We start from the raw sequence: 20,554 nt of genomic DNA, 5'->3' as shown, positions 1-20,554 counted from the left end.
TTCATGTGTTCTCCACATTCATCTGTCCACCACCTTTATTTGCTCTTCATATTCATTTGCTCTATACACTCACTGCCCTCCACAGTCATCCGCCCTCTGCAGTCATCCGCCCTCTACCGTCATCCGCCCTCCACAGTCATCCGACTTCTACAGTCATCAGCCTTCCTTAGTCATACGCCTTCCACAGTCATCCGCTCTCCACAATCATCTGTCAGCAGCGTTCATCTTCTATGTGCATTCCACACGTTGGTACTCAGTCGATCTCCACTTCCGGCCTCTCACCCTCTACTGTTCTCTACTCATTACGCGCATCTGTTCTCCACTTTCTTCAGCTCTGTATGCTCTCCTCGCTCAACAAGCTCCTTCGGTCTGCATGCTCTTCCATTCTCCACCTTCCTCTACTCTCTACACATAGCCGTTCTCCATATTCGGCCCGCTTTCTACAGTCAATTGGTTTACACACTCGGACCACTTTCTACAGTCAATTGGTTTACATACTCATCCGTCATCCCCATTGGTTTTGCTCGTGTTATACATCAGGTCTGTGGACTCAACCGTCTTCCAGACGCACCTGTCAACCGCTTTCATCCTCCACATTCATTTATACTTGTCTAGAATCGTCTTTATTCATTCGCCCTTCTCACTCATCCGTTTGCCACACTCATCGGCTTTTCAAGCTCGCCTATGCTCTATTTTTCTTTTATCCATTGAGTAATTCATATTATTGACTTCACTGTATAGATCTACATTAATCGTTTTAATTTATTTTGAGAATATTTGATACAGTCTTGTCTTTTTTTTTTTTTTTTTTGCTTTTGCTTTTGCTTTAGGTGCTTCGCTGGGTCGGTGTTATTTTGATGAAGCTACAACGGAACCGGTTGGTTTTAGGGAAAGAGCCAGGTTTTCAGTAGTTTGCGGAAAGCTGTTAGCTCCTCGGTTAGCCTGATGTGGGGTGGGAGAGAGTTCCACAGGGTTGGGGCTAGGGCTGAGAATGATGCTCCGCCCAACCTGACTGAGTTTGTCTTAGGAATTACTAGGAGGCCGGCTGTGCTTGATCTGAGGGTGTGAGTGGGGTGATAAGCTATTAGTTTTTCTTGAAGATATTGTGGTCCAGTTTTATGTACTGCTCGATGGGTGAGGCATAAGGTTTTGAAGGCTATCCTACGGGCTACTGGGAGCCAGTGCAGTGTCTTGAGGGCTGGGGATACGTGGTCTCTTGGACCAAGCGCAAGTAGCACTTTGGCCGCCGCGTTTTGTGCTCTTTGAAGTTTGTTCATTTGGTAGGCATGGATTCCGAGGTATAGGGGGTTGCCGTAGTCCAGCCGAGAGATGACGATTGATTGTACCGCAGAGACTCTGTTAGGAAATGATAGATATGGAAAGATGCGCCTAAGGTTTTTGAGGTGGTAGTGGCAGGACTTTGAGACGTTGTTGACTTGGCGCGAGAGTGTTAGGTCGGAGTCTAGGGTGCATCCAAGATTTTTCACTGTGTTGGAGGGTGTCGGCGAGTTGCCCATGGCGGTTGGCCAGGGTAGTGGGTGCGGGAGAAGATCTGGGTTGCCGCACACCATGATTTCTGTTTTGGAGGGGTTTAACAAGAGGTGGTTTTGGGTCATCCAGCGTTCAATGTTAAGGAGGCAGGCTGCCAGGTCAGGTTGTGAGTTAGGATTCGTGTTCAAGAATTTTAGAATTAGTTGTGTGTCATCGGCGTAATTGTAACATAGGATGTTGTGTGCACGAATTATCGGTGGGAGGGTGATCAGGTAGAGATTGAAAAGGAGAGCAGATAGACACGCTCCTTGTGGGACTCCTGTGTCGACTGGTCGGGCTTGGGAGGTAAAGTTGGAGAGTGTCGTTATTTGGTGCCTGCCCTTGAGGAATGAGGCTATCCATTTGAGGGCGGTTCCACGTATTCCTAGGGAGTGGAGGCGATCAAGGAGTATTGAGTGATTGATCGTGTCAAAGGCGGCTGATAGGTCGAGAAGGATTAGTGCGGCGCATCCCGCGGAGTCAGCAGTCATTTTAAGGTCGTCCCAGATAGAGGTTAGGGTGGTTTCAGTTCCGTGACAAGTTCTGAAGCCTGATTGGGCGGGGTCTAGGAGTTTCTTGGCTTCAACAAAGGTGTTAAGTTGAGAGTAGGCGGTTCGATCAATGAGTTTGGCGAGGAACCTGGTGTTTGATATGGGGCGGTAGTTTTTGGGCTCTAGCGGATCGAGCGAGGGTTTTTTAATCAGGGGTTTGATGTGCACCAATTTGAATGCGTCTGGAAAGGTACCGGAGGAGAGGGAAGTATTTATGGATCTTGCGTGTTCTCCTGCGCAGGTGGAGGCAAAGATTTCTTTAAGGGTAGTGGCTGGGCATGGATCTAATGGTGATCCAGATGGTTTGCGGGCAGATAGCAGTTTGAGAAACTGTTCTGTTGTTAATGGACTGAAGGAGTCGAACGTTGGTTGCGTGGAGGTTGCGGCTGATGGGTTGGGTGGTACGGGCTGAGGATTGTCTAGTGGATGTAAGAGTGCTAGTTTGGAGGTTAGAGTATTTGTCCTTTCTATAGCTGTGGAGTAGAAGTGGAGGGAGAGTGAGTCACAGAGTGATTGCGATGCGGTCGGGATGGTTGTGTTACAAGCTGGATTGGTGAATTCGGAGATAATTTTGTGGAGTTCTTTACTTGGGTTTTTGCAGTTTAGGATTCGGGAGTTGTAGTGTGCCTTTTTAGTTTTCCGGATTTCGGCTTTGTATCGATACAGGTGTCGGGCCAAGGTGGTCCTGCTCTCATGTGTTTTCTCTTTATGCCATTTGCGTTCTAGGTGTTTGTATAGTCATTTAGTGGTCTTCAGCTCAGGAGTGAACCATCTGGGGAAAGGGCCACGGCGGGTTGATGGTTTGCAGGAGGGGGTGAGGCGCATCAGAGATGCGCTAAGCCATGAATCAAGGGCCTCAGGGGTGAGATGGTTGTTGAGAGGGCAGGATGGTGGTGGAGACTGGAGGAGAACCTCGGCTAGGTCTGGGGTGATTATTAGTTTCTTCCAGCATTTGCCTATATTGGGAGGTTTGGATATGAGTGAGGGGGTGGGTTCGGGTGAGTGGATGGTGAAAGGGAGAATGAAGTGATCAGACCAGATTATAGGGGTGGGTGGCATTAGCTGAATCAGGTTGTTGGAGCTAAAGATGGCATCGAGAGTGTGTCCTTTATAGTGGGTCGGTCCGTTTATGTGGGGTTGGAGGTTAATTGCATTTAGTCCGTCAACCAGGGAGTATGTCATAGGGTTGGAGGGGGTGTCGAGCCATATGTTGAAGTCTCCAAGAAGGGTGAGGTTGGGATGGTTTAGTTGGAGGGTGGCAATAGAGTCGCAAAGGTTATTTGCGAAGTGTCTATCGTAGCCAGGGGGTCTGTAGATTATTAGGAAGGTATGTGAGAGCGATGGTGAGAGGGATAGTTTAACAAGGAGCGATTCGCAGGATGGAATGGAGGGTTGGTTATCGATGATTGAGGCGCGGAAGAGAGATTTAAAGACGAATGCTATGCCTCCTCCCCTGGACGGACGGTTCAGTGGGATGAGGGAGTAGTTGGGGGGAAAGGCTTTGTTGGCGATTGGGCCGAAATCGTCAGAGAACCAGGTTTCAGTGATGAAAACTAGGTCTGGATTGTCAGAGGTGAGGAGGTCAAAGATGGAATGTTTGTTTTTTGCTATTGATCGGGCGTTAAATAGGATGCAGTTCACATTGGCAGTTAGGGATGGTCTTGGGGGTGGAGGGGGAGGGTGCAGTGGTCGAGAGTTTGGTGGGAGGGGGGTAGGTTGGGTGATGATAGATGGGAATAGTGGGCGAGCGGAGAGATTGGCAGGCTTCGGGAGGGGTTGGGAGGCTGCGTGTGGTCGGATGGTCGGGTTTTGGAAGGGGGATATGAGAGAAGGATGTTGACGGTTAGGAGTTTCAGTTGCAGCTGCTGAGAAATCGAGGGAGAGGGGTTTCAGGCGGGGGGAAGCCGCAGGGGAGGGGGGGGGATTGCAGGATAGATGAGATTGGTCGAGATAGGGGGGGCGAGGAGTGTTGAGAGATTGAGGGGGACCAAGAACGTTTCCTCTTTAGTTTCCTTGCTGCGACTGGTGTGTGGGAGAGAGTGGGGGGGTCGGAGGGTGAGTGGGAGGCAGCTTCGGTTCTTGCTAGGGCTAGCCGTGCAGTTTTTAGTGATGGGAAGGGGTGAGGTCGGGTGGGGATGGTGGTAGGGTTATAAGGGGAGGGCGGGAGTTGGGCGATTGCAGGGTGGGGTGTGTCAGGTATAATAGAGAGGGGAGCGGGTATGGGTAATGCTGGTGGTGGGTCGGGGGTGGGGTTCAGGGGATGAGTGGCCTTGGGGTGGGTGGCTCGCCATCGTTCCCCCCTTGCTTGGTGTTTGGAGAGGGGAAAAGCAGGGAGTTCAAGAGAGGGTGGTGGGGTTTGGGAGAGGCGGGAAGGGACCGAAGACAGATTGGAGAGTGGGGGTGGTCCATGGGTGGTGTTTCTGGATGATTCTGGTGGAGTGGGTGCACTCCTGATTAGTGCGAGTATTGAACTTGGTTTAGGAGGGTTTCTGGTTGTAGTTCTAAGGTCGGTGATGACACGCTTTTAGGCACACTTCAGGGTTCAACTGCTCAAGAAGGTATTAGATTTATTTGATGCTTTCTAGCTAGAGTTGTAAACAGAGATTATTTTAGTTCATTGGGTACACTACTAGCTAGAGTTGTAAACAGGGATTATGTACCCTTCTAGGTTCCTCTGTCGTCAGGGAGGATATTCGGACAGCCTCAAGATTCTATTTGCTTAGAAGGTGTATTAAGTTGTTAGTCTCAGAGAGACTTCTTAGAGGGATTATTGGGCACAACTTCTACATACGCAGGTAGGCTATAGGAGTGTAGTACTTAATGAATGCTATTCGGAACACTACTAATATTTATCTTTTTTCAGAGAGGTTATTGGGCGCAGCTTTTAATTGTACTTTTGGGGAACAATTCTAAATGCCAGTTTCTTAGAGAGTCTATTGGGGGCAACTTCGGAAATACAATTGGGAACACTTCTAAATGCCACTTTCTTAGAGAGGCTATTTGGCACAACACCTAAATGCAGTTGGGAAGACTACTAAATGGTATTGGGAACACTTCTAAAATGCAATTTTCCTCGGGGAGGCTATTGGGCGCAACACCTAAATGCAAATTGGTAACAATACTTAGTGTAATTGGGAGCACTACTCAAGGCTATTGGGTGAAACTCTTAAATGCAATTGGGAACACTTCTAATTGAGCTTTCTTGCTAGAGGCTATTGGGCACGACTCATGAAATGCAATTGGGTACACTTCTAAATGCAATTTTCCTCCGATAGACTATTGGGCACAACACCTAGATGCAATTGGGAACATTATTAAGTGTAATTAAGGACACTTCTAGATGCATTTTTCATTAGAGAGGCTAGTGGGCGTAACTTCAGAATGCAATTGGGATCACTTGCTAGATGCAATTGGGATTAGGTGAGAGGCTATTCAAAAGGCAATTGGGAACACTTCTAGATGTAACTTTCGTGCGAGAGGCTATTGGGCGCAGCTTCAGGATGCAGTTGGGAACACAGCTAGATTTAATTGTGAATACTTCTAATTGCAACTTTCCTCAGAGAGGCTGATGGGCACAGTACCTAAATGCAATTGGGAACACTATTAAGTACAGTTGGGAACACTACTGAATGCACTTGGGAACACTTCTAGATGCGACTTTCCTCAGAGAGGTTAATGGGTGCAATACATAAATGCAATTGGGAACACTTCTAGATGCAACTTTCCTCAGAGAGGTTAATGGGCGCAATACATAAATGCAATTGGGAACACTTCTAGATGCAACTTTCCTCAGAGGGGCTATTGAGCGCAGTATATAAATGCAATTGGGAACACTTCTAAATGCAACTTTCGTCAGAGAGGCTATTGAGCACAATACCTATTGGGAACACTATTAAATACGGTTGGGAACACAACTGAATGCACTTGAGAACACTTCTAGATGCAACTTTCCTCAGAGAGGCTAATGGGCGCAATACCTATTGGGAACACTATTAAATACGGTTGGGAACACAACTGAATGCACTTGAGAACACTTCTAGATGCAACTTTCCTCAGAGAGGCTAATGGGCACCTATTGGGAAACACTATTAAATACGGTTGGGAACACAACTGAATGCACTTGAGAACACTTCTAGATGCGACTTTCCTCAGAGAGGCTAATGGGCGCAATACATAAATGCAATTGGGAACACTTCTAGATGCGACTTTCCTCAGAGAGGTTAATGGGCGCAATACATAAATGGAGTTGGTAACACTTCTAGATGCAACTTTCCTCAGAGAGGCTAATGGGCACAATACCTATTGGGAACACTATTAAATACGGTTGGGAACACAACTGAATGCACTTGAGAACACTTCTAGATGCAACTTTCCTCAGAGAGGCTAATGGGCGCAACTTCAGAGTACATTGGGAGCAATGCAATGCCGGGTTTCTGAGTGTAACTTATAATGGGATTGATGCTGTTTTAGAGGAGTGGTAGGGTAGTATGGCCTGAAGTAGTTGCTTCTGGTCCTGCCCTTGCCACACTTACTTGTTGTTGGCTTCTTGCTTCTCCTGCGGATACCTGCAGATACGATCTGGGTTCGTCCCTGGAGGAGTCGTCCTTTGCCTCGGGTCCTTAGCCGCAGGGGCTGCCAGGCAGAGGGCTGCCTTGGGAGGTGCAGTAATGGCCTGGGAAAGGGGGGCCGGGTGGCCAATGGGAAGGACTGTGGGCGGGGCAGGAGGCGGGAGGTGGAGGGACCAGGAAGCGGGGAGCGGGTACGGCGGGGAAGGAAAACAGGGAAGATTGGGGCTCAAAGGCACGAGGATGCCTCTAGAATTATATGAATCTGGGACGGGCCTGCAGACTCACCGTGACGAGGTTCCGGTGGAAATGGTCCTCCGTATGGGAGCGCGGCTCCTGGGCACAAAAACACACGGCCTGCTGGCCAATCAGAGCGCAGGGGGAGGCGGGGCAGGAGGCGGGAGGTGGAGGGACCAGGAAGCGGGGAGCGGGTACGGCGGGGAAGGAAAACAGGGAAGATTGGGGATCAAAGGCACGAGGATGCCTCTAGAATTATATGAATCTGGGACGTGCCTGCAGACTCACCGCGACGAGGTTCCGGTGGAAATGGTCCTCCGTATGGGAGCGCGGCTCCTGGGCACAAAAACACACGGCCTGCTGGCCAATCAGAGCGCAGGGGGAGGCGGGGCAGGAGGCGGGAGGTGGAGGGACCAGGAAGCGGGGAGCGGGCACGGCGGGGAAGGAAAACAGGGAAGATTGGGGCTCAAAGGCACGAGGATGCCTCTAGAATTATATGAATCTGGGACGTGCCTGCAGACTCACCGCGACGAGGTTCCGGTGGAAATGGTCCTCCGTATGGGAGCGCGGCTCCTGGGCACAAAAACACACGGCCTGCTGGCCAATCAGAGCGAAGGGGGAGGCGGGGCAGGAGGCGGGAGGTGGAGGGACCAGGAAGCGGGGAGCGGGTACGGCGGGGAAGGAAAACAGGGAAGATTGGGGCTCAAAGGCACGAGGATGCCTCTAGAATTATATGAATCTGGGACGGGCCTGCAGACTCACCGCGACGAGGTTCCGGTGGAAATGGTCCTCCGTATGGGAGCGCGGCTCCTGGGCACAAAAACACACGGCCTGCTGGCCAATCAGAGCGCAGGGGGAGGCGGGGCAGGAGGCGGGAGGTGGAGGGACCAGGAAGCGGGGAGCGGGCACGGCGGGGAAGGAAAAAAGGGAAGATTGGGGCTCAAAGGCACAAGGATGCCTCTAGAATTATATGAATCTGGGACGGGCCTGCAGACTCACCGTGACGAGGTACCGGTGGAAATGGTCCTCCGTATGGGAGCGCGGCTCCTGGGCACAAAAACACACGGCCTGCTGGCCAATCAGAGCGCAGGGGGAGGCGGGGCAGGAGGCGGGAGGTGGAGGGACCAGGAAGCGGGGAGCGGGCACGGCGGGGAAGGAAAACAGGGAAGATTGGGGCTCAAAGGCACGAGGATGCCTCTAGAATTATATGAATCTGGGACGTGCCTGCAGACTCACCGCGACGAGGTTCCGGTGGAAATGGTCCTCCGTATGGGAGCGCGGCTCCTGGGCACAAAAACACACGGCCTGCTGGCCAATCAGAGCGAAAGGGGAGGCGGGGCAGGAGGCGGGAGGGACCAGGAAGCGGGGAGCGGGTACGGCGGGGAAGGAAAACAGGGAAGATTGGGGCTCAAAGGCACGAGGATGCCTCTAGAATTATATGAATCTGGGACGGGCCTGCAGACTCACCGCGACGAGGTTCCGGTGGAAATGGTCCTCCGTATGGGAGCGCGGCTCCTGGGCACAAAAACACACGGCCTGCTGGCCAATCAGAGCGCAGGGGGAGGCGGGCCAGGAGGCGGGAGGTGGAGGGACCAGGAAGCGGGGAGCGGGCACGGCGGGGAAGGAAAACAGGGAAGATTGGGGCTCAAAGGCACGAGGATGCCTCTAGAATTATATGAATCTGGGACGGGCCTGCAGACTCACCGCAACGAGGTTCCGGTGGAAATGGTCCTCCGTATGGGAGCGCGGCTCCTGGGCACAAAAACACACGGCCTGCTGGCCAATCAGAGCGCAGGGGGAGGCGGGGCAGGAGGCGGGAGGTGGAAGGACCAGGAAGCGGGGAGCGGGTACGGCGGGGAAGGAAAACAGGGAAGATTGGGGCTCAAAGGCACGAGGATGCCTCTAGAATTATATGAATCTGGGACGGGCCTGCAGACTCACCGCGACGAGGTTCCGGTTGAAATGGTCCTCCGTATGGGAGCGCGGCTCCTGGGCACAAAAACACACGGCCTGCTGGCCAATCAGAGCGCAGGGGAGGCGGGGCAGGAGGCGGGAGGTGGAGGGACCAGGAAGCGGGGAGCGGGTACGGCGGGGAAGGAAAACAGGGAAGATTGGGGCTCAAAGGCACGAGGATGCCTCTAGAATTATATGAATCTGGAACGGGCCTGCAGACTCACCGTGACGAGGTTCCGGTGGAAATGGTCCTCCGTATGGGAGCGCGGCTCCTGGGCACAAAAACACACGGCCTGCTGGCCAATCAGAGCGCAGGGGGAGGCGGGGCAGGAGGCGGGAGGTGGAGGGACCAGGAAGCGGGGAGCGGGTACGGCGGGGAAGGAAAACAGGGAAGATTGGGGATCAAAGGCACGAGGATGCCTCTAGAATTATATGAATCTGGGACGGGCCTGCAGACTCACCGCGACGAGGTTCCGGTGGAAATGGTCCTCCGTATGGAAGAGCGGCTCCTGGGCACAAAAACACACGGCCTGCTGGCCAATCAGAGCGCAGGGGGAGGCGGGGCAGGAGGCGGGAGGTGGAGGGACCAGGAAGCGGGGAGCGGGCACGGCGGGGAAGGAAAACAGGGAAGATTGGGGCTCAAAGGCACGAGGATGCCTCTAGAATTATATGAATCTGGGACAGGCCTGCAGACTCACCGCGACGAGGTTCCGGTGGAAATGGTCCTCCGTATGGGAGCGCGGCTCCTGGGCACAAAAACACACGGCCTGCTGGCCAATCAGAGCGCAGGGGGAGGCGGGGCAGGAGGCGGGAGGTGGAGGGACCAGGAAGCGGGGAGCGGGCACGGCGGGGAAGGAAAACAGGGAAGATTGGGGCTCAAAGGCACCAGGATGCCTCTAGAATTATATGAATCTGGGACGGGCCTGCAGACTCACCGCGACGAGGTTCCGGTGGAAATGGTCCTCCGTATGGGAGCGCGGCTCCTGGGCACAAAAACACACGGCCTGCTGGCCAATCAGAGCGCAGGGGGAGGCGGGGCAGGAGGCGGGAGGTGGAGGGACCAGGAAGGGGGGAGCGGGTACGGCGGGGAAGGAAAACAGGGGAGATTGGGGCTCAAAGGCACGAGGATGCCTCTAGAATTATATGAATCTGGGACGGGCCTGCAGACTCACCGCAACGAGGTTCCGGTGGAAATGGTCCTCCGTATGGAAGCGCGGCTCCTGGGCACAAAAACACACGGCCTGCTGGCCAATCAGAGCGCAGGGGGAGGCGGGGCAGGAGGCGGGAGGTGGAGGGACCAGGAAGCGGGGAGCGGGTACGGCGGGGAAGGAAAACAGGGAAGATTGGGGCTCAAAGGCACGAGGATGCCTCTAGAATTATATGAATCTGGGACGGGCCTGCAGACTCACCGCGACGAGGTTCCGGTGGAAATGGTCCTCCGTATGGGAGCGCGGCTCCTGGGCACAAAAACACACGGCCTGCTGGCCAATCAGAGCGCAGGGGGAGGCGGGGCAGGAGGCGGGAGGTGGAGGGACCAGGAAGCGGGGAGCGGGTACGGCGGGGAAGGAAAACAGGGAAGATTGGGGCTCAAAGGCACGAGGATGCCTCTAGAATTATATGAATCTGGGACGGGCCTGTAGACTCACCGCGACGAGGTTCCGGTGGAAATGGTCCTCCGTATGGGAGCGCGGCTCCTGGGCACAAAAACACACGGCCTGCTGGCCAATCAGAGCGCAGGGGGAGGCGGGGCAGGAGGCGGGAGGTGGAGGGACCAGGAAGCGGGGAGCGGGCACGGCGGGGAAGGAAAACAGGGAAGATTGGGGCTCAAAGGCACGAGGATGCCTCTAGAATTATATGAATCTGGGACGGGCCTGCAGACTCACCGCGACGAGGTTCCGGTGGAAATGGTCCTCCGTATGGGAGTGCGGCTCCTGGGCACAAAAACACACGGCCTGCTGGCCAATCAGAGCGCAGGGGGAGGCGGGGCAGGAGGCGGGAGGTGGAGGGACCAGGAAGCGGGGAGCGGGCACGGCAGGGAAGGAAAACAGGGAAGATTGGGGCTCAAAGGCACGAGGATGCCTCTAGAATTATATGAATCTGGGACGGGCCTGCAGACTCACCGCAACGAGGTTCCGGTGGAAATGGTCCTCCGTATGGGAGCGCGGCTCCTGGGCACAAAAACACACGGCCTGCTGGCCAATCAGAGCGCAGGGGGAGGCGGGGCAGGAGGCGGGAGGTGGAGGGACCAGGAAGCGGGGAGCGGGCACGGCGGGGAAGGAAAACAGGGAAGATTGGGGCTCAAAGGCACGAGGATGCCTCTAGAATTATATGAATCTGGGACAGGCCTGCAGACTCACCGCAACGAGGTTCCGGTGGAAATGGTCCTCCGTATGGGAGCGCGGCTCCTGGGCACAAAAACACACGGCCTGCTGGCCAATCAGAGCGCAGGGGGAGGCGGGGCAGGAGGCGGGAGGTGGAGGGACCAGGAAGCGGGGAGCGGGCACAGCGGGGAAGGAAAACAGGGAAGATTGGGGCTCAAAGGCACGAGGATGCCTCTAGAATTATATGAATCTGGGACGGGCCTGCAGACTCACCGCGATGAGGTTCCGGTGGAAATGGTCCTTCGTATGGGAGCGCGGCTCCTGGGCACAAAAACACACGGCCTGCTGGCCAATCAGAGCACAGGGGGAGGCGGGGCAGGAGGCGGGAGGTGGAGGGACCAGGAAGGGGGGAGCGGGTACGGCGGGGAAGGAAAACAGGGGAGATTGGGGCTCAAAGGCACGAGGATGCCTCTAGAATTATATGAATCTGGGACGGGCCTGCAGACTCACCGCGACGAGGTTCCGGTGGAAATGGTCCTCCGTATGGGAGCGCGGCTCCTGGGCACAAAAACACACGGCCTGCTGGCCAATCAGAGCGCAGGGGGAGGCGGGGCAGGAGGCGGGAGGTGGAGGGACCAGGAAGCGGGGAGCGGGCACGGCGGGGAAGGAAAACAGGGAAGATTGGGGCTCAAAGGCACGAGGATGCCTCTAGAATTATATGAATCTGGGACGGGCCTGCAGACTCACCGCGGCGAGGTTCCGGTGCAAAATTACCACATGAGGAGAGGTCATTGTACGTATGTCTCTGCAAACTTGCAGAATTACCGCAACATTGGCATCAGTCTCAGCGTTCCACACCACCTCCACTCATCTCACATCGAAATGGTGTGCCATATGCCTACTCTCGGCATAATGTTGTAAGCCATGGACAAAAATGTCTCCAAGCACCAAAACCCGGACCCTCTCCACCTCTGCCATCTACAGTGTACGCACCGTCTTTCGACACAAAAGAGTAATGTGAACATCTGATTGGCTGATGCCTTCAGTCCCCTTTCCATGCAGGATTTGCTGTAGAAACCCGTATGTGACACGCCCTACCCGGGGCAAGCGTTGCCTATGTGCGGCACGTAACTCTTACCCAGTCCTTTCACCCTTTCCACAGCGGTAGCAAATCGAGTCCCTCATTGGACACAACTAAGCAGTCACACAACCATCCACCAATCACATTGAACATCGCTAAATCTAACTCTGTCATCAACATTGCGCACTTCAAAATTACTGTTGATAATTCTGAATGTGAGTCGGATATCATTGCAAAGCACCTACTTCAGAAGCTACTGTGCAAGTGTTGCGAATTTCTACGTACAGCTCCATGCATGCGCACATGCATGAGTATCGAGTACAGGTATGTATATTTTAATCAGAGAACATGTGCAACCCTTATGATTTAATTTAAACAAATTAATGGTGCTAAATGTGCATAGGCAATACATACCAACGCTCCCCCTTTCAAGTGCAAGATGTCCGATTTATCATTGACAAACCGCACAACTTCTTACTGTCTTCCGCATAACCTATACATATGTTGCGAGCATGCCTATTTAGGGGAAAACTCGATTTTGTATTAGAAAATGTCGGAGTTGTGTACTGTGTACGGCCTACAGTAATGCTACTTGCAATATAATCATATGACAAAAGTAAATGTGCACCCGATTGCTGTGGTGACGTCTCCCTCTAAGGGTCTCCCGATTTCTCGCCATCGTGCTTTTAAATTGCAAGTAGAACATTTTTTCCCATCTACTACTATGCCCTATCGCTTACAAACCTCTCTCCTATAGATAGTACACCTTGTAAAAAACAAGGCATTTTCATAACCTTAAAAATGTAAGCAATTTGGAAGGACTTGCAAGTAACATATTGCAAATACCATGCAAAGGCTGCACAGAGTGAAGTGAAATGCACCCATGCACTGGGTTGAAATATGAAAGGAGAATGCTCTGACGAAAGATGCACAATTAATGTGTGCAGTATCAGCACTGAGTAAACACACAAAGTAATTAATTTTGTTTTTTTGAATCGCAGTGAAGACTACTCTCCTGAGAATCAACAGCATCTACACTGCAGACAACATATTCGAAGAAGCCAGGTCATTTTCCAAAAAAAGTAAGTACAGTACTACCTTTATATTGTAACTACTCCTCAAAGAGGCTGCGTGGGTTATTTGTTTAATTTGGGCACCAAAGCAAACATTGATTTCTGAACCATTCTACCTACAAATATCCATTTATTGAACAAAGAATAACAGGAAGAATGGCTCACAAATCCCTGTGTGTTTGGAACTCAAATAACATACGTAAGCCTTAGAAGGTTAGATTTAGAAAAGAAGTTGCTGTTGCAAGTTTATGGCATTTCGTTTATTAATAATGCTTCTCGTTACCACTAGCTCACTTTGTACTCTCATCTGAAGCACATTGTAATACTCTACAAACAGTAAAATAGCCTTACCAAATCATTGCAAGAGTCCAATGCACATTCACACACCATAACAAAGAGCTTCCACATCAGATTCATGCACGCGTGCACACAGCACACATACATTGTACAACAGACCAAAGTATGCCTTCTTTTTTTCAACAGACACCAAAGAATGCCTAACAAAAAGCAACTCCGTAGAAGGGAACGCAGAAGTAGAGAAAATAAAAATAAAAGTGCCCAATCTAAGCATCCATCTGCTGTAGAGTTTGTAGAGAATGTTGGAACAAACCAGCTAATGCAGTCGCTTAGCAAAACAAAGGAAGCTTCAACTACCAAAACTTTACCCCCTCCATCAAAATGTGTCACAAAACACAAAAATATTGGCAAGAAATCAGTCACCAGTACAGCTAACAATGCTCCTACTAATCCTGATACTGTAACAAGAACCCATATTAAAAAAAGTATTTTATCAAAAATGTTTCATCACAGAGTACTTCAGAATCTACTAAGAAGAGGACCAAAATCATCCTCACCCCTTAAAACCTACCGTAGAATGTTAATCCTGCAAGCTCTCGTGGACAGTGCAATCCTTCTCAAAAGGAAGTTGTTTATATTAGTGTTAAATAGAATGAAAGCACTAGCAAAACTAAGTACCAAACTACAAAAGAAACTCAGCAATAAATGTGAACAAAATAAAAATTCTTAAATGTTTGTGGTGGTGAATGGAGTCACACAATATCCACAGAACCCTATTTTAATGAAGAAGCATACAAACAAAATCAAACAAACACAATTGCCATCCATAGCAGTGGACGAGGGTTTGAGAAAATCAATACTACCATCATGGAACAAGAAACACTGCTTACAAAAGTATCCTCAGAAAACTCAGAATTACCTCTCGATGCAAAAGAACCACACCATCCAGTATACAAATTGCCATGCACATCAATGTGTGCCATTCCAAACAAAGCTTTCCAATCTTTACGTCAGTTCCTCAATCAGTATGTAAAAGGTAAAGACAAAACTAAAATGAAAGTGCTGCAAAATATGGATATTTGTCCAGTGCGCAAATACACAGGACTACAAGGACATTCATTAGCCTGCATTTCTGGGCCTATTTGCAAAAGCACCTTCCATGATATCAAAAGGATATCAATACATCATTCAAATGTAAGAAATCTAGTATAAAAAAATGTACTATGCAAAAAGTCCAGCTTCAGAATTAGGCAATTTAAATAACACTCTTCTGCATGGTACACCCAAATACTTACAAGAAGACATTGACCGTATTCAGAGAAAGTATTTTGGAAGTGAAAGCCACTTATAAAATGCAATAGTTTTGGAACATAGTAGCAACAATTCTACACATAGCAACCTTCTATTACACACATACAGAAAAGAAATAATAAAATTTAAAAGGTCATCGGCTGAAGTACCAAACCATGTGTGTGTGTTGCCGCAGAACGTTTTACAAAAGGAACACAAAAAATGTAGACATAGCATACAAATTAGAAGACAATGAAGATTGTAAATGGTTTGAATGAGCTCTCTACCTTTTAGCAGAAAACAAATATGAACTAACTGAACGCCTAATATGTTGCAGTTACTGTAGTACAAAATTAGACAACAACCACACTCCTTCACGTGCTATTACGAATAATTTGGAATTGTTCCCATTACCAAAAATCCTGAAACAACTCAATTTGCATGAGGGCATAATAATTCAAACAGTTCACCCATTTCAAGCAATTATACACCTTCATCCAAAAACAGCAAAATTACCTTCCTCTGAATTGGTGAAAGGCATTTGTGGCAAAGTCGTTTATTTGCCATTAGATCTAATGGAAAATGTACACACTCTAGGAGTGCAACGTTCAATAGAGCATTCTTTAATAGTCTTGGTAAATGGTGTACCAACAAAGGACAAAAAAATTTGGCAACAACTGGTGGACTTACATGAAGTTAGTCAAGCATTGCAATATCTAAAAGACAATAACGAGTACTACAAGGAAATAAATATTGATGAAAGTTTAAGGGAAATAACTGAAATAATTCAAGAGCCATCATAAAGTGGACAATTCGAACATCTGGATCCTGCTACAGTATCCACTCTTTTGGACCATTACACAATTCATCCATTGCATTCCAATGAAAGCATGGATGATACACTAGAAACTTACCAAATGCGACAAACCAAAGGGTCACCAATGAGTATATGGGAAAAAAGTATAGAAGCACGTGCATTTCCACTGCTATTTTCTACTGGCAAAGGTGGAAGATACGATGATAGACCCACTCAGATTGGGGCATCAGAATACCGCTCTTTACGAATGTATTCGCAAGATCCCAGATTTAGACAAAATGTGGAATACATATTCCACCTACTCTATGAAAGTGAATTAGCAACACTATGTTACGGATTTGCACACATTTTGAAAATTGGAACCCACTTTCAAAATATGTCAGCTACGCAGTTAATACAAAAAGTACAGGAAAAAGATGAGGTTTTACAAACAAGTATAACAAATTTGTTTGCAAACGTGCGTGGTACAAAGGAATACTGGTTCCGACGGCACAGAGACATGCGTTGTATGATCAGAAACGTATTCGCAAGATCCCAGATTTAGACAAAATGTGGAATACATATTCCACCTACTCTATGAAAGTGAATTAGCAACACTATGTTACGGATTTGCACACATTTTGAAAACTGGAACCCACTTTCAAAATATGTCAGCTACGCAGTTAATACAAAAAGTACAGGAAAAAGGTGAGGTTTTACAATCAAGTATAACAAATTTGTTTGCAAACGTGCGTGGTACAAAGGAATACTGGTTCCGACGGCACAGAGACGTGCGTTGTATGATCAGGAACCTTGGACCACCGACTTGGTTTGTTACGCTAAGTTGTGCAGAATATGTATGGGAAGATTTACATGAGTTCCTACGCATAGCAAACAGCAACAAAAACAACATAGATATATTAACACCTGGAGAACTTTGCTCTCTAGATCCAGTTAATGTGTCAAGATATTTCCATCATTGTTTCATTGCCATGCTACACTTTATTTGCAATAAAACTGTTCCTCGCCTTGGAGAAGTGCAACACTTCTTTTGGAGAAAAGAATATCAAGCGAGAGGAGCACCACATATTCACATGCTGTTATGGATCAAAGGTGCACAGAAATTTGGTCACAACAGTGATAGCACTGTTTTGCAGTTTATCCAAAAATATGTCACTTGTGAAATCCCTTCACAACAGACACATAGTGAGCTGCATGGGCAGATTTTACAATTTCAAAGACACAAATGTGGCAAATATTGTCTCCGCAAATACAAAAACAAAGGTAAATACTACACCAAATGCTGCTTTGGTTTCCCTAGACCAGTTACAGAAACAGGTGAAGTAAACAACTTCATGTCTTCAGTTCGACATAGTGTTAAAGGTAAATCACCTAAGAACAGGTATTACATCAAAAGAAGGGAAGAATCAAAATATATCAATGATTACAATGCAATCATTGCCCTCTTATGGAATGCAAACATAGATGTGCAGTACATTGCAGACAATTCAACTGCTGTTGCACGATATGTTACAGCCTACTTAACGAAAGCAGAAAAAACAGAGCTTCAAGACCTCTGGGATGACCTAGCATCAGACAAAACATTATCACAGAAATTGTCCATCCTAGGCATAAAAATGCTTTCTCATAGAGAATGTGGCGCTTATGAAGCAGCAGATCGTTTAACCGGTACTGCTTTGTATGGAAAATCAGACAACATAGTATGGCTAAGTCTTGGTCCTGCAAAATCTAGAAAAAGAGTGCTGAAATCATTTGAGGACATAGAAACAATTGCCAGAAATTATCCGAACACCCAAGACATTCTAAATAACAATTTACTTGACACATACTATCCGAAGAGGAGTAGCACTTTGGAAAGCATGTGTCTATACCACATAGCTCAAAACTTTGCATACAAAAATAATGTAAAACCCGATGAAAGCAAATGTAGATATAGAGTGACTGATTGTAAAGGGAGCTTAGTGAAACTTACCAAACAAAGCTTAATAAATCATGTAAAATTACCCGGTTACTCACCGTAGTGACCACCTTACTCCTAGTCCATAGTCCCCTTTGCTCCATACTTATGGGACATCTCTCCGTCCTGTGGGACGGGACCGGAGCACTTTGTAAAAAGCATCCCCATTTTTTTCAAAAATGTGTCCCTCCTCTCTTTCCTGCGCGGGCCCGGCACGCGGCCGTAACCCCGCCCACCTTGGCTCCGCCCCACGCATCGCCCATCAGTCCTTTTCTATCGCAGGGTCCAAGACCCATTAGCAATAACAGAGGAACCTTATTAGAGGGGACGGCGGGCGGGCGTATGGAGGAAAGGGGACTATGGACTAGGAGTAAGGTGGTCACTACGGTGAGTAACCTGGTAATACTCCTACGTCCCGTCCCCTTTCCTCCATACTTATGGAAGATTCCCAAGCACTCCTTACAGGAACTATGGGTGGATAGAAATACCCTTTACTGAAACAGGTTCTTCAGCACAGCCTGGCCGAACTGAGTGTCAGCCCTAGAGCTCATATCGAGGCAGTAATGCTTACAGAAAGCAGATGGGGATGCCCAGGTAGCAGCTCTAGCGATGGACTCCCAGGGAACATACTTCTGAAAAGCAACTGCAGCTGCCTTGCCTCGCACCTGATGCGCATGAATACCCTTAGGTGGTTTCAGCTTTTGGACGGTGAAAGATTCCGTGATACAGGCAGCAATCCATCTGGAAATGGATGCCTTAGACAACGGCCTGCCCTGGGGTTTACCGAAGGTCACAAACAGTTGGGAAGAGCTCCGAAGCTCGGCAGTCCTGTCCAGGTAGAACTTAAGAGCTCTTCGGACGTCCAGGCAGTGTAGAACCCTTTCTGCCTCCGAGGCAAGGTTCGGAAAAAAGACCGGAAGGGAAATCGACTGATTCAGATGGAATTCGGTAACTACCTTTGGTAGGAAAGCTGTGTTCGTCCGAAGGACTACCTTGTCCTTGTGAAAAACCAAGAAAGGATGCTCCATCGACAATGCCTGGAGCTCACTCACTCTCCTCGCTGACGTAACGGCGACCAGAAAGGACACTTTCCAGGACGCGTACTTGAGGTCAACCGTAGCCATTGGCTCGAAAGGTTTATGGCACAGTGTCGTCAGGACTACCTTTAAGTCCCAGGGTGGGTTCAGAATACGAACCGGAGGGTAGATGCGTGTCAAATCAATGACAGAACCTGAGCCATTTACTCTTGTATTGGGATCTGGTCCAGGGTTTCCTGCCTGCCTGGATAATGCGCATGTTATCCGCAGACAAACCCAATGGCTCTAGCGCCGTGAACTCAGGCACCATGCCGCCAAGCTGAGCGATTGTGGGGAGGGGTGCCACATCTGCTGTTCCCCCTGGTGAAGAAGATCGGGAGTTTCTGGTAACCTGATCGGCGGACACGCCGACAGGTGTTGAAGTTCTGAGAACCAAAACCTGGCCGGCCACCACGGAGCTATCAGTAGAAGAGAACAGTTGACAGAACTTTTCAACTTCCAAATTGCTCGATGAACCAGAGGAAGAGGCGGGAAGGCGTAAGTTCTCATGTTGTGCCATGGGATCTCGAGTGCGTCCCCCAGAGAGGAGGCTCCCAGCCCCCCTCTGGAGGCGTACTGAGGAAGCTTCTTGTTCATCGTCATGGCGAAGAGGTCCACCTCCGGTGTGCCCCAACGCGAGAAAATCCATGATAGGATCTCCGCCTTCAACTCCCACTCGTAGTTGACCACTGTTCGCCGGCTGAGGGCATCCGCAGTGACATTCAGCCGGCCCGGGATGTGCACTGCAAGCAGCCAGACCCCATGAAGCACAGCCCACTCCCAAATGTGAATGGCCAGATCCACGAGAGGGGGAGACTTCGTTCCCCCCTGCTTGTTTATGTAGTACATTGACACCACATTGTCCGTTCTTATGCAGACCACCTTGTTGACAATGAGAGGTCTGAACGCCTTGAGCGCCAGAAAAATCGCCAGAAGCTCCAATTGATTTATGTGCAGGAGCTTGTCCTGAGCTGACCAGAGGTCCGAGACCTGAAGAAGATCTAACGTTGCTCCCCACCGAAAAGGGAGGAGTCTGTCGTGATCGTCACCATGGGGCTTGGGTCCTGGAACCCGACACCCACTGACAGGTTGCTGAGAGAAGACCACGAGTCCAGGTCCACTCTCATGGAATCTGGAATCATTATCCGTTTGGAATCCGGGTCCACAGCCTGACGCCAGGAACTCTGAAGAGCCATCTGGATCCGCCTCATTTTGAGACGAGCAAGAGGAAGAGCCAGCACACACGAGGCCATGAGGCCCAGAAGTCTCTGGAACCACCAGGCCGACATGCTCTCCGACTGCGTAAACATCTGACACCTGGCCAACAGATCCGCCATTCTATCCCCGGTCAGGTACACATGGCAGTCTATCGTGTTCCAACGAAAACCCAGGAAAGTCAGGTCCTGTGAGACCATCATGGAGGATTTCCACCAGTTCACCGACAGCCCAAGATGGAACAGGAGCTGAAGGAGAGACTGGCGGTTGCCCGCTGCTGCCAACGGGCAAGGGCTGCGTAGGAGCCAGTCGTCCAAATAGGGATACACATGGATGCCCTGGAGACGAAGATGGGCCGCGATCACCGACATCATCTTCGTGAAGACATGCAGCGCCGAACTGAGGCCAAAAGGAATCACCCGAAACTGGAAGTGCTCCTCTCCCAGAGAGAAACGGAGATACCTCCTGTGTGGGTTCCAAATCAGGATATGCATGTACGCATCCTGAAGATCCACCATGCTGAGCCAATCGCCCACCTGCAAAGAGGAGCGAATTTGGCCGGGCGTGATCATCTTGAATTTCTCTTGGGGT

Source organism: Ambystoma mexicanum, chromosome 13 (genome assembly GCF_040938575.1).
Source record: "Ambystoma mexicanum isolate Mex_15411 chromosome 13, UKY_AmexF1_1, whole genome shotgun sequence".
Lineage (NCBI taxonomy): Eukaryota > Metazoa > Chordata > Amphibia > Caudata > Ambystomatidae > Ambystoma > Ambystoma mexicanum.
This window is presented reverse-complemented; position numbering follows the sequence as displayed.